The following is an 8975-nucleotide window of genomic DNA, read 5'->3' on the forward strand; positions in this document are numbered from 1 at the left end:
GGACTAGAGTTAAACTCTTCCTCAAAAAACCAAAACCAAAATTAATAAATAAATAAATAAATAATAAAGAAAGAAAGGCACAACACAGATGCACAGTGGCACATATACCTGAAATTCATTTGCAGTGTCTAGAGGTCCTGGCACACCCATCCTCTCTACATTTCTGTCTTTTCTCTATCTCTGCTTGCAAATAAGTAAATAAATAATTTTTTATTATTTTGTTTATTTATTTGAGAACAACAAACAGAGAGAGAGAAAGAGGCAAAGAGAGAGAGAGAGAGAGAGAGAGAAAGAGAGAGAGAGAGAGAATGGGCACGACATCAGGGCTTCTGGCCACTGCAAACGAACTCCAGATATGTGGGCCTCCTTGTGCATCGGGCTAATGTGGGTCCTGGGAAATTGAGCCTTGAACTGGGGTCCTTTGGCTTCACGGGCAAGTGTTTAACCGCTAAGTCATCTCTCCAGCCCCCCCCCCCAAATTATTTTAAAGAGTGGCTGGTGAGATGGTTCAGCAGTTAAAATGCTTGCTGGCAAAGTCAAAGGACCCAGGTTTGAGTCCCCAGTACCCACACAAAGACTTGATCCACAAGGTGGCATATGTGTCTGAAATTCTTTCGCAGTAGCAGAAGTCCTGGTGCACCTATTCTCTCTCTGAAATAAATATTTAAAAAGAAGAAAGAAAGAAAGGGAGAAATAAAGAAAGAGATGTATAGGCAATCCTTTGAACAAAGGATATCACACCATGAACTCTGTGCTAATGGGGATTGAACCTATGGCCTCATATATACCACACAAGTGCTCTATTACTGAGCTATATCACAAGCCCACACTGAAGAATTTCTTTTGCTCGCCTAGATTGCTGTGAAACTCCTGACTTGTAGAACGCTGTGGCCAGTATAAAATGTAGTTACATGACTTCTTTTCTTTTAAAATATTTTATTTGTTTTTTTATTTGATATAGTGAGAATGGACGTGCACAATCATAACCAGATAGCTTCATTAAAAAAAAAATTGTTTATTGCTGCTCAATTCATAATAGCTGGGAAATGGAACCAGCCTAGATGTCCCTCAACAGATGAGTGGATAATGAAGATGTGGCACATTTATACAATGGAGTTCTACTCAGTGGTAAAGAAAAATGAAGTTATGAAATTTGCAGAAAAATGGATGGACCTGGAAAGTATTATAACTAAGTGAGGTAACCCAGGCCCAGAAAGCCAAGCGGCACATGTTCTCTCTCATATGTGGATCCTAGCTACAGATGATTGGGCTTCTGCGTGAGAATGAAAATACTTAGTAGCAGAGGCCAGTAAGGTAAAAAGGAGACATAAAGGGTAGAGAAAGGAAGGGAGGAGGATACTTAATAGGTTGATATTGTATATATGTAATTACAATGATTGTAATGGGGAGGTAATATGATGGAGAATGGAATTTCAAATGGGAAAGTGTGGGGGTGGGGAGGGAGGGAATTACCATGGGATATATTTTATAATCATGGAAAATGTTAATAAAAATTAAAAAAAAACAAAAAAAAATTGCAAGATGTGGTGGCACATGCCTTTAATCCCAACATTTGGGAAGCAGAGGAAGGAGGATCCCCATGAGTTTGAGGCCACCTTGAGACTACATAGTGAATTCCAGGTCAGTCTGGGCTAGAATAAAACTCTACCTTGAAAAAGTCACACACACACACACACACACACACACACACACACACACGCTCGATGTGGTGGCTCATGCCTTTAATCCCAGCACTTGGGTGGCAGAGGTAGGAAGATTGCTGTGAGTTCAAGGCCACCTTGAGACTACAGAGTGTGAACTAAAGTTCTCAGAAAACAGCTGTATCTGATGCACCTACTTCCAGCAAGGCTGAATGGACTGATAAAGCTCCTGTGATCACAGAGAGATGAAATATTTCAAGTCAGAGCCAAATTACCTTGAGCTATCTTTAGCCCATTTATTGCCCACCTCTGTGTCTGAACTAACATCCTAATGAGTATCAGTTGATCAGGTGTAATCCTTTTTGAAATGCAAGAACAGACCCCAGCTTCCACCAACCCAAGGGCTAAGAATGTGATCAGATAGCATCCAAGGACTATGGTAGAGATTTTCCACTTTGCTATAACGCACTTACCTGATGGTCAGCCAATGTGTTTGAAAATTGCATTGATTTATGACTATCTTTTGTTCTGTAACTACAAAACCTTCATGAAATTGTTAACACATTGGAGCATGGAATTTGGGGTAACCTAAATTTGTATTCCTGGGCCATGGTCACTCATATTTGGCTCCAGTATAAACTATCTCTTACCCTTTTGAGGTGAGAGCTGTGTCTTTTGTGTCAACAGCTATGGCACCCAAACAGGGACCCCCAAGGACAAGCCACTTCCGCTTAGGATGCAGCAGGTCAGAGCCAGGGGCTAGTGTGGGCCCTTTGTGCCTAACTGGCTGATGTTGTCTCCCCAAGTGCAGGTTGGTGAGCTCATTCTGGGGACGGACCTCCCCTGATTTGGTCAATGGTCCACTTGTTTATTCTGAGCTGGTTTTAGGAGCCTTTCTTTTGTCATTGTTATTAGATACTTTTTTTTTTAAAATTTGCTTTCAGAATGTTTGTTATTTTGTTTCAAAATGCTTGTTTTAAGGTATCCATTTTGTTTGCTTTGAAAGAATTTTGATTTTGACCATTGAATTTGTTGTTTGAATGCAGAGCTGCCAGAGCATCATGATTTCTGACTATTCTGTTGGGTTTATCACTGCTAGCATTAAGCATTTTTCCCCTCTTTTACCATTCCTTCCAAGAAAGAGGAAATATTTGTTAAAAATCAATAACAACAACAACAAAAACCTACTATTCGGTACTCCAGCTGGCATGAACATTTTGTTAACTTAAGTTGCAATATTTGAAAAAAAAAAAAAGGGGGAATCTAACTGAAAATAAATTGGGTAAATTGGAAATTTACAAGCTAGTCAATAACAGTTTTAGAACCTATAAACTAAAAGGATATCCAAAATGAGTAAGATTAAGAAAATTCAAGAGATTATATCAGAACTAAAGATAAATTGTGCAGAATCTACTATTCTCATTTCCTCTCCTTCTCTTGACCTTGTCTCCTGCTCTCTCCAAGCAGAACAGAATCCCACATCAAAGGAAAGATTGTTATTTATAAGATAAAACCTAGGCAGGCCCTCACTTCCCCCTTCCCCCTCCTGCCTTCCTTCCTCCCTCCCTTCTCCCTGGTCCCCTCTCTCTGTACTCCTCTCCCAATTCTCCATAACCTTCTCTTCTGGTTAAAAACAAACAAACAAACAAAAACCAACCAACCAACCAAACAACAACAAAAAAAAGGGCTGGAGATACGGCTTAGCAGTTAAGCGCTTGCCTGCGAAGCCTAAGGACCCCGGTTCAAGGCTCAATTCCCCAGGTCCCACGTTAGCCAGATGCACAAGGGGACACACGCATCTGGAGTTTGTTTGCAGCGGCTAGAGGCCCTGGCACGCCCATTCTCTCCCTCTTTCTCTCTGTTGCTCTCAAATAAATAAAATTAACAACAACAAAAATATGTAGTGTTTTAAAAAATAACCTAGGGAATTCCATACTAGATTAAAATCCTGATTTGTAAAGACACACTCTTCCTAAAAGACTCCACACCTATGTTCTCAGTATGCTTTCACTCTCCCTCTGATTGCCTCTTCCTTTGCTTAACATGCTGAAGTTCATAAAAATTTTCAACTCTGTTTCATATTGGCTTTTCTGGAATTCCTTAAATCCTAGATACAACCCAAGTTAAGGTCCCTTAAAGCCTAAGGGAACTCCTCAGGCTGTTGAAGATGACAGTGTGTCCCTGTGTCTCCATCCCCTTGCTGCTGACATTTCTGGGGGACTCACAAAACATTGTGGGTAAGTCTTAATAACTATGGGTTCTCCTCAACTGTATTCTTCAATTGTATACTAGCTTAGTTTCTTTCTTTCTTTTGGTTTTTTGAGGTAGGGTCTCACTCTAGCCCAGGCTGACCTGGCATTCACTATGTAGTCTCAGGGTGGCCTCAAACTCATGGTGATCCTCTTACCTCTGCCTCCTGAGTGCTGGGATTAAAAGTGTGTGCCACCATACCTGGCTGTAGTTTAGTTTACTTACTTCAATCTATTTTTCTGGCCAAAAATCATATAGTGTTTAATGAGTGCCACAGATACTGAAAGTAAGACTCCCTTAAACCTCTTTACCCCATTCCTGGGACAGATGAAACAGTATGTTGCTTTTCCAGGGGACTCACATAAGGGCTGATCCACCAGATGTTCTAAGCCACTCTCTTGTCCTTAAGAGAGCATCTGAGACACAGTAAGAAAACTACTAAAAGCAGCACATTCTGGATCCTGAACACCAGGAATGGCCACTTCTCCTAACTTTCCCTGAAGGTCTCATTGCTCCTATCTTGTCTGCTCTGTGAATCTGATAAAGTCAAAGAGACTCCCTAATAATGCTGTCTTACCAGTCTTTCACTTAAACTTAGAGCTAGCCTTTCTCCTTATGAGCTTGAGTCTGATCTGTCATTTAATCAATATCCTTACTAGATAGTATTTTGAAGGAATTGCCCTTTTTTTTTTTTTTTTAAGGAAGGGTCTCACTCTAGCTCAGGCTGACCTGGAATTCACTGTGTAGTCTCAGGGTGGCCTCAAACTCATGGCAATCCTCCTACCTCTGCCTCTTGAGTGCTGGGATTAAAGGCGTGTGCCACCATACCTGGTTTAGTTTTAGCTCTCAAAAAGCAAATGGGAATAATTATCTGCTGTGGATCTATGCAACAAACTTCACCTTTGATCTTCTGTGTTACATCTCAAACAGAGAGGATAAAAACTTTTCACTTGGGCTGGAGAGATGGCTTAGCAGTTAAGTGCTTGCCTGTGAAGCCTAAGGACCCCGGTTTGAGGCTCGATTCTCCAGGACCCACGTTAGCCAGATGCATAAACGGGCTCACATGTCTGGAGTTCGTTTGCAGTGGCTGGAAGCCCTGGCGCGCCCATTCTCTCTCTCTATCTACCTCTTTCTCTCTTTGTCACTCTCTAATAAATAAATAAAAATGAACAACAACAACAAAAAAATGTTCACTTAATTTTACTTTCTTAGGGTGCACCTAGAATTTATGTGTTTGCGTCATCTTTCTTCATGATTGTTTGCATTTGTGTGATTTATCCAAAAAGTGACAACATAAAGCTCCAGTATATAAAACTTGTAGCCACTTCAATTTTTCATTATTAAAATTTTTTTTAATTTAATTTGATTTGTAATTTTGAGAGTGGAAGAGGAAAGGAGAGAGAATTGGCATACCAGGGCCTCAGCCATTGCAATCAAACACTAGATGCTTCTGCCACCTAGTGGGCATGTGTGACCTTGTACTTGGCTCACCTTTGTGCATCTGGTTAACACCGGATCTGGAGAGTAGAACATGGATCCTTAGGCTTCGCAGGCAAGTGCCTTAACTGCTAAGCCATCTCTCCAGTCCTATTTTTGATTTTAATATATTTTTGGTATACCAGCTTAAAGAGTGTGTGTGTGTGATGGTCTATTAAAAGTTGTTTTTTCCTTTTTATATAATATTCTTAATGAAACCAAACATGTTTTTAAAAGTATTATTTAAAACTAATGGGCTGGAGAGATGGCTTAGTGGTTAAGCGCTTGCCTGTGAAGCCTAAGGACCCCGGTTCGAGGCTCGGTTCCCCAGGTCCCACGTTAGCCAGATGCACAAGGGGGCGCACGCATCTGGAGTTCGTTTGCAGAGGCTGGAAGCCCTGGCGCGCCCATTCTCTCTCTCCCTCTATCTGTCTTTCTCTCTGTGTCTGTCACTCTCAAATAAATAAATAAATAAATAAATAAAATTTTTTAAAAAAGAAATGTTTAAGACTAATTACCACTTAAGCAAGCACATCTTCAGCCTTTTATTTGCCAGTATCAAGTCCATCTCTGACCTTTTTCACTGTACACAGAAAGACTTCATTATAATGTGTGTGTCTCACATGAAGATGAGTGAGCAACAGGGGAAGGAAGTTTCTTTCCAAGCTTTGTCAGACTTGTTCTTGGATGCATTTGCTTAAAATACAACTGCTAAGTGGGGAAACTCCCAGAAAGCTCGATCATCAAAATATTTAGCTATGTGAAGTGCTTTCCATATTTTGAGATTTAGGTACAAACAAATTGAGGGGAAGGTCTATGATGGCAGGGGAAACTGATGGCATGAGCAGAAAGTGGACATCACCTCTTGGCCAACATCAGGTGGACAACAGGAACAGGAGAGTGTGCCCTTAAAAGGTTTAAAATAAGTACATATTATTATTATTAGTTTTCTGAGGTAGGATCTCATACTAGCTCAGGCTGACCTGGAATTGACTATGTAGTCTCAGGGTGGCCTTGAACTCAGGGTGACTCTCTTACTTCTGCCTCTCCACTGCTGGGATTAAAGGTGTGCACCACCACTCCCAGTGAACTCATGGTGCTTCTCCTACCTCTGCCTCCTGAGTACTGTGTTTAAAGGTGTGCGCCACCACGCCTGACTGTAAGTACATATTCTTTTTTTTTTTTTTTTTTCAAAGAGAATGAATGAATGATCATGGTCCAGAAACACAGATTTAAGTTATCCCAAAGTGAGTACATATTCTTAACCTTAAGTACTCTTAGCTTCTTAAAACCTGTAAAATGTTACTTTTAGATTTATAAAATGTTCATGAAACCTTTAGAGCTACTTGTTTGGGTGTTATATTCAGCAGAATCTAAATTTTATGTTATAGAGGTTATCATTGAATGCATAGATTTTGATTATTTCCTTTCAAACAAATTTTAAAATTCTAGTTAATTGTTTTTCAATGGTCGTAGGAAAGAAGACATCAAAATACTTCAATAGTATTCACTAAAGGTCCTTTATTTAGGTTGATTATAATGGATTTATTTTTCAGGGTTTATATACAAGTGCCAAATACAAAATCTTTCATTTTATGTGCTTGTTGGAAATCTTTAAATTTTGTTTTTTGTAGTAGATATTACAGAAATGCAATCCCAGAAAACAATGTCATTCAGAATCTGGTGAGGCCTATTTATGTATAATGATGATAGCCATGTTAAGTTTGAAACTATTATCTCATCATCTTTAAAATTTTAATTTATAGTTGTAATTTTAAGATGTAAAAATTATTGCCTGCCTGTCTATGTTCTTCAAAACCATTTTTTTGTTCAAATTTTTATTAACAACTTCCATGATTATAAAAATATCCCATGGTAGTACATTCCCTCCCCCCACTTTACCCTTTGAAATTCCATTCTTCATCATATTCCTTCCCCATCTCAATTGGTCTCTCTTTTATTTTGATGTCATGATATTTTCCTCCTCTTATGATGGTCTTGTGTAGGTAGTGTCAGGCACTGTGAGGTCATGGATATCCAGGCCATTTTGTGTCTGGAGGGAGCACGTTGTAAGGAGTCCTACCCTTCCTTTGGCTCTTACATTCTTTCTGCCACCTCTTCCACATTAGACCCTGACCCTTGGAAGGTGTGATAGAGATATTATAGTACTGAGAATTCTGGTCACTTCTTTCCAGCACCATACCTTCTGAGTCATCCCACGGTCACTGCCATCTGAAAAGAGAAGATTCTCTACCAAAAGTGAGAGTAGCATTAATATAAGGGTATGAACATTAACATAAGTGCTTACTGGGCAGTTTGATAAGCATAGTATATACATTTAGCCAGACATTATCAGAGTTACACCCATAGGGCTCATGACTAACCCTGTATTAAATTTTTAGTATCAGTAATGTATTTCCTCCCATGGAGCAGGTCTCCAGTCCAATTAGAGGGCAGTTGGTTTCCACCATAATAGACATGCCACTATTGCACCCGTTGGCTCATTTGGCCTGGCTGGCCAAATATAAGGCTTGCAGTGTCCACTGTTGATTATCTTCACTGGTGATTTCTCTCTCTCCCATTGAACTGCATGCAGAATGGCTTCTTCCAGCTTTCTGTCAGCTGGTCTACATGGAGGAGGTTATCAGCTCAGTTCCAGCAGGATTTCTCAGTGGACTTGCAGCCCAAGTATGTGGAGTCTTCAGCAATAGGGTCTTACCATCTATTCCTGGTGGGAAACCAAGAACCTTGGCAATAGCCTATAATGATTTGTGGGCATCAGGGACCTCCCTGACCAACAACTCACTGGAAGGTATCCCATCCCTGGCACTGAAAATTTTCTAGCAACAATCTATGTTCAAAAAAGTAGGATTCCATATGATTTATTTATATCCTCTTAAATTTTAATTAGCCCTCCCTCCACCTTTCCTTTACTCAATCTCTTCCCCTGACCACACCTTTGGTCTTTTCACCCCCATTAATCTATTCTTCTACTTATACAATACCATTCTATTAAGTACTCCCCTCCCTTCCTTTCTCTTCCCTTTATATCTTTTTTCTAGCTTACTGGCCTCTGCTACTGAGTTTTTTCCTACTCACACAGAAGCCCAATCATCTGTAGCTAGAATCCACATATGAGAGAGAACATGTGACACTTGGCTTTCTGGGCCTGGGTTACCTCACTTAGTATAATCCTTTCCAGATACATCCATTTTCCTGTAAATTTCATAACTTCATTTTTCTTTTCTGCTGAGTAGAACTCCATGTGCCATATCTTCATTATTCACTCATCAGTTGAAGGACATGTAGGCTGGTTCCATTTCCCAGCTATTGTGAATTGAGTGGCAATAAACATGGTTGAGCAAGTATTTCTAAGGTAATGAGATGAGTCCTTAGGATATATGCCTAGGAGGGCTATAACTGGGTCATATGGTAGATCAATTTTTAGCTGTCTTAGGAACCTCCACACTGATTTCCACAATGGTTGGGCCAGATTGCATTCCCACCAACAGTGTAGAAGGGTTCCTCTTTTTCCACATCCTTGCTAGCTTTTATGGTCACTTGTTTTCATGATGGGAGCCAATCTGA

Source organism: Jaculus jaculus, chromosome 8, assembly GCF_020740685.1.
Source record: "Jaculus jaculus isolate mJacJac1 chromosome 8, mJacJac1.mat.Y.cur, whole genome shotgun sequence".
NCBI lineage: Eukaryota > Metazoa > Chordata > Mammalia > Rodentia > Dipodidae > Jaculus > Jaculus jaculus.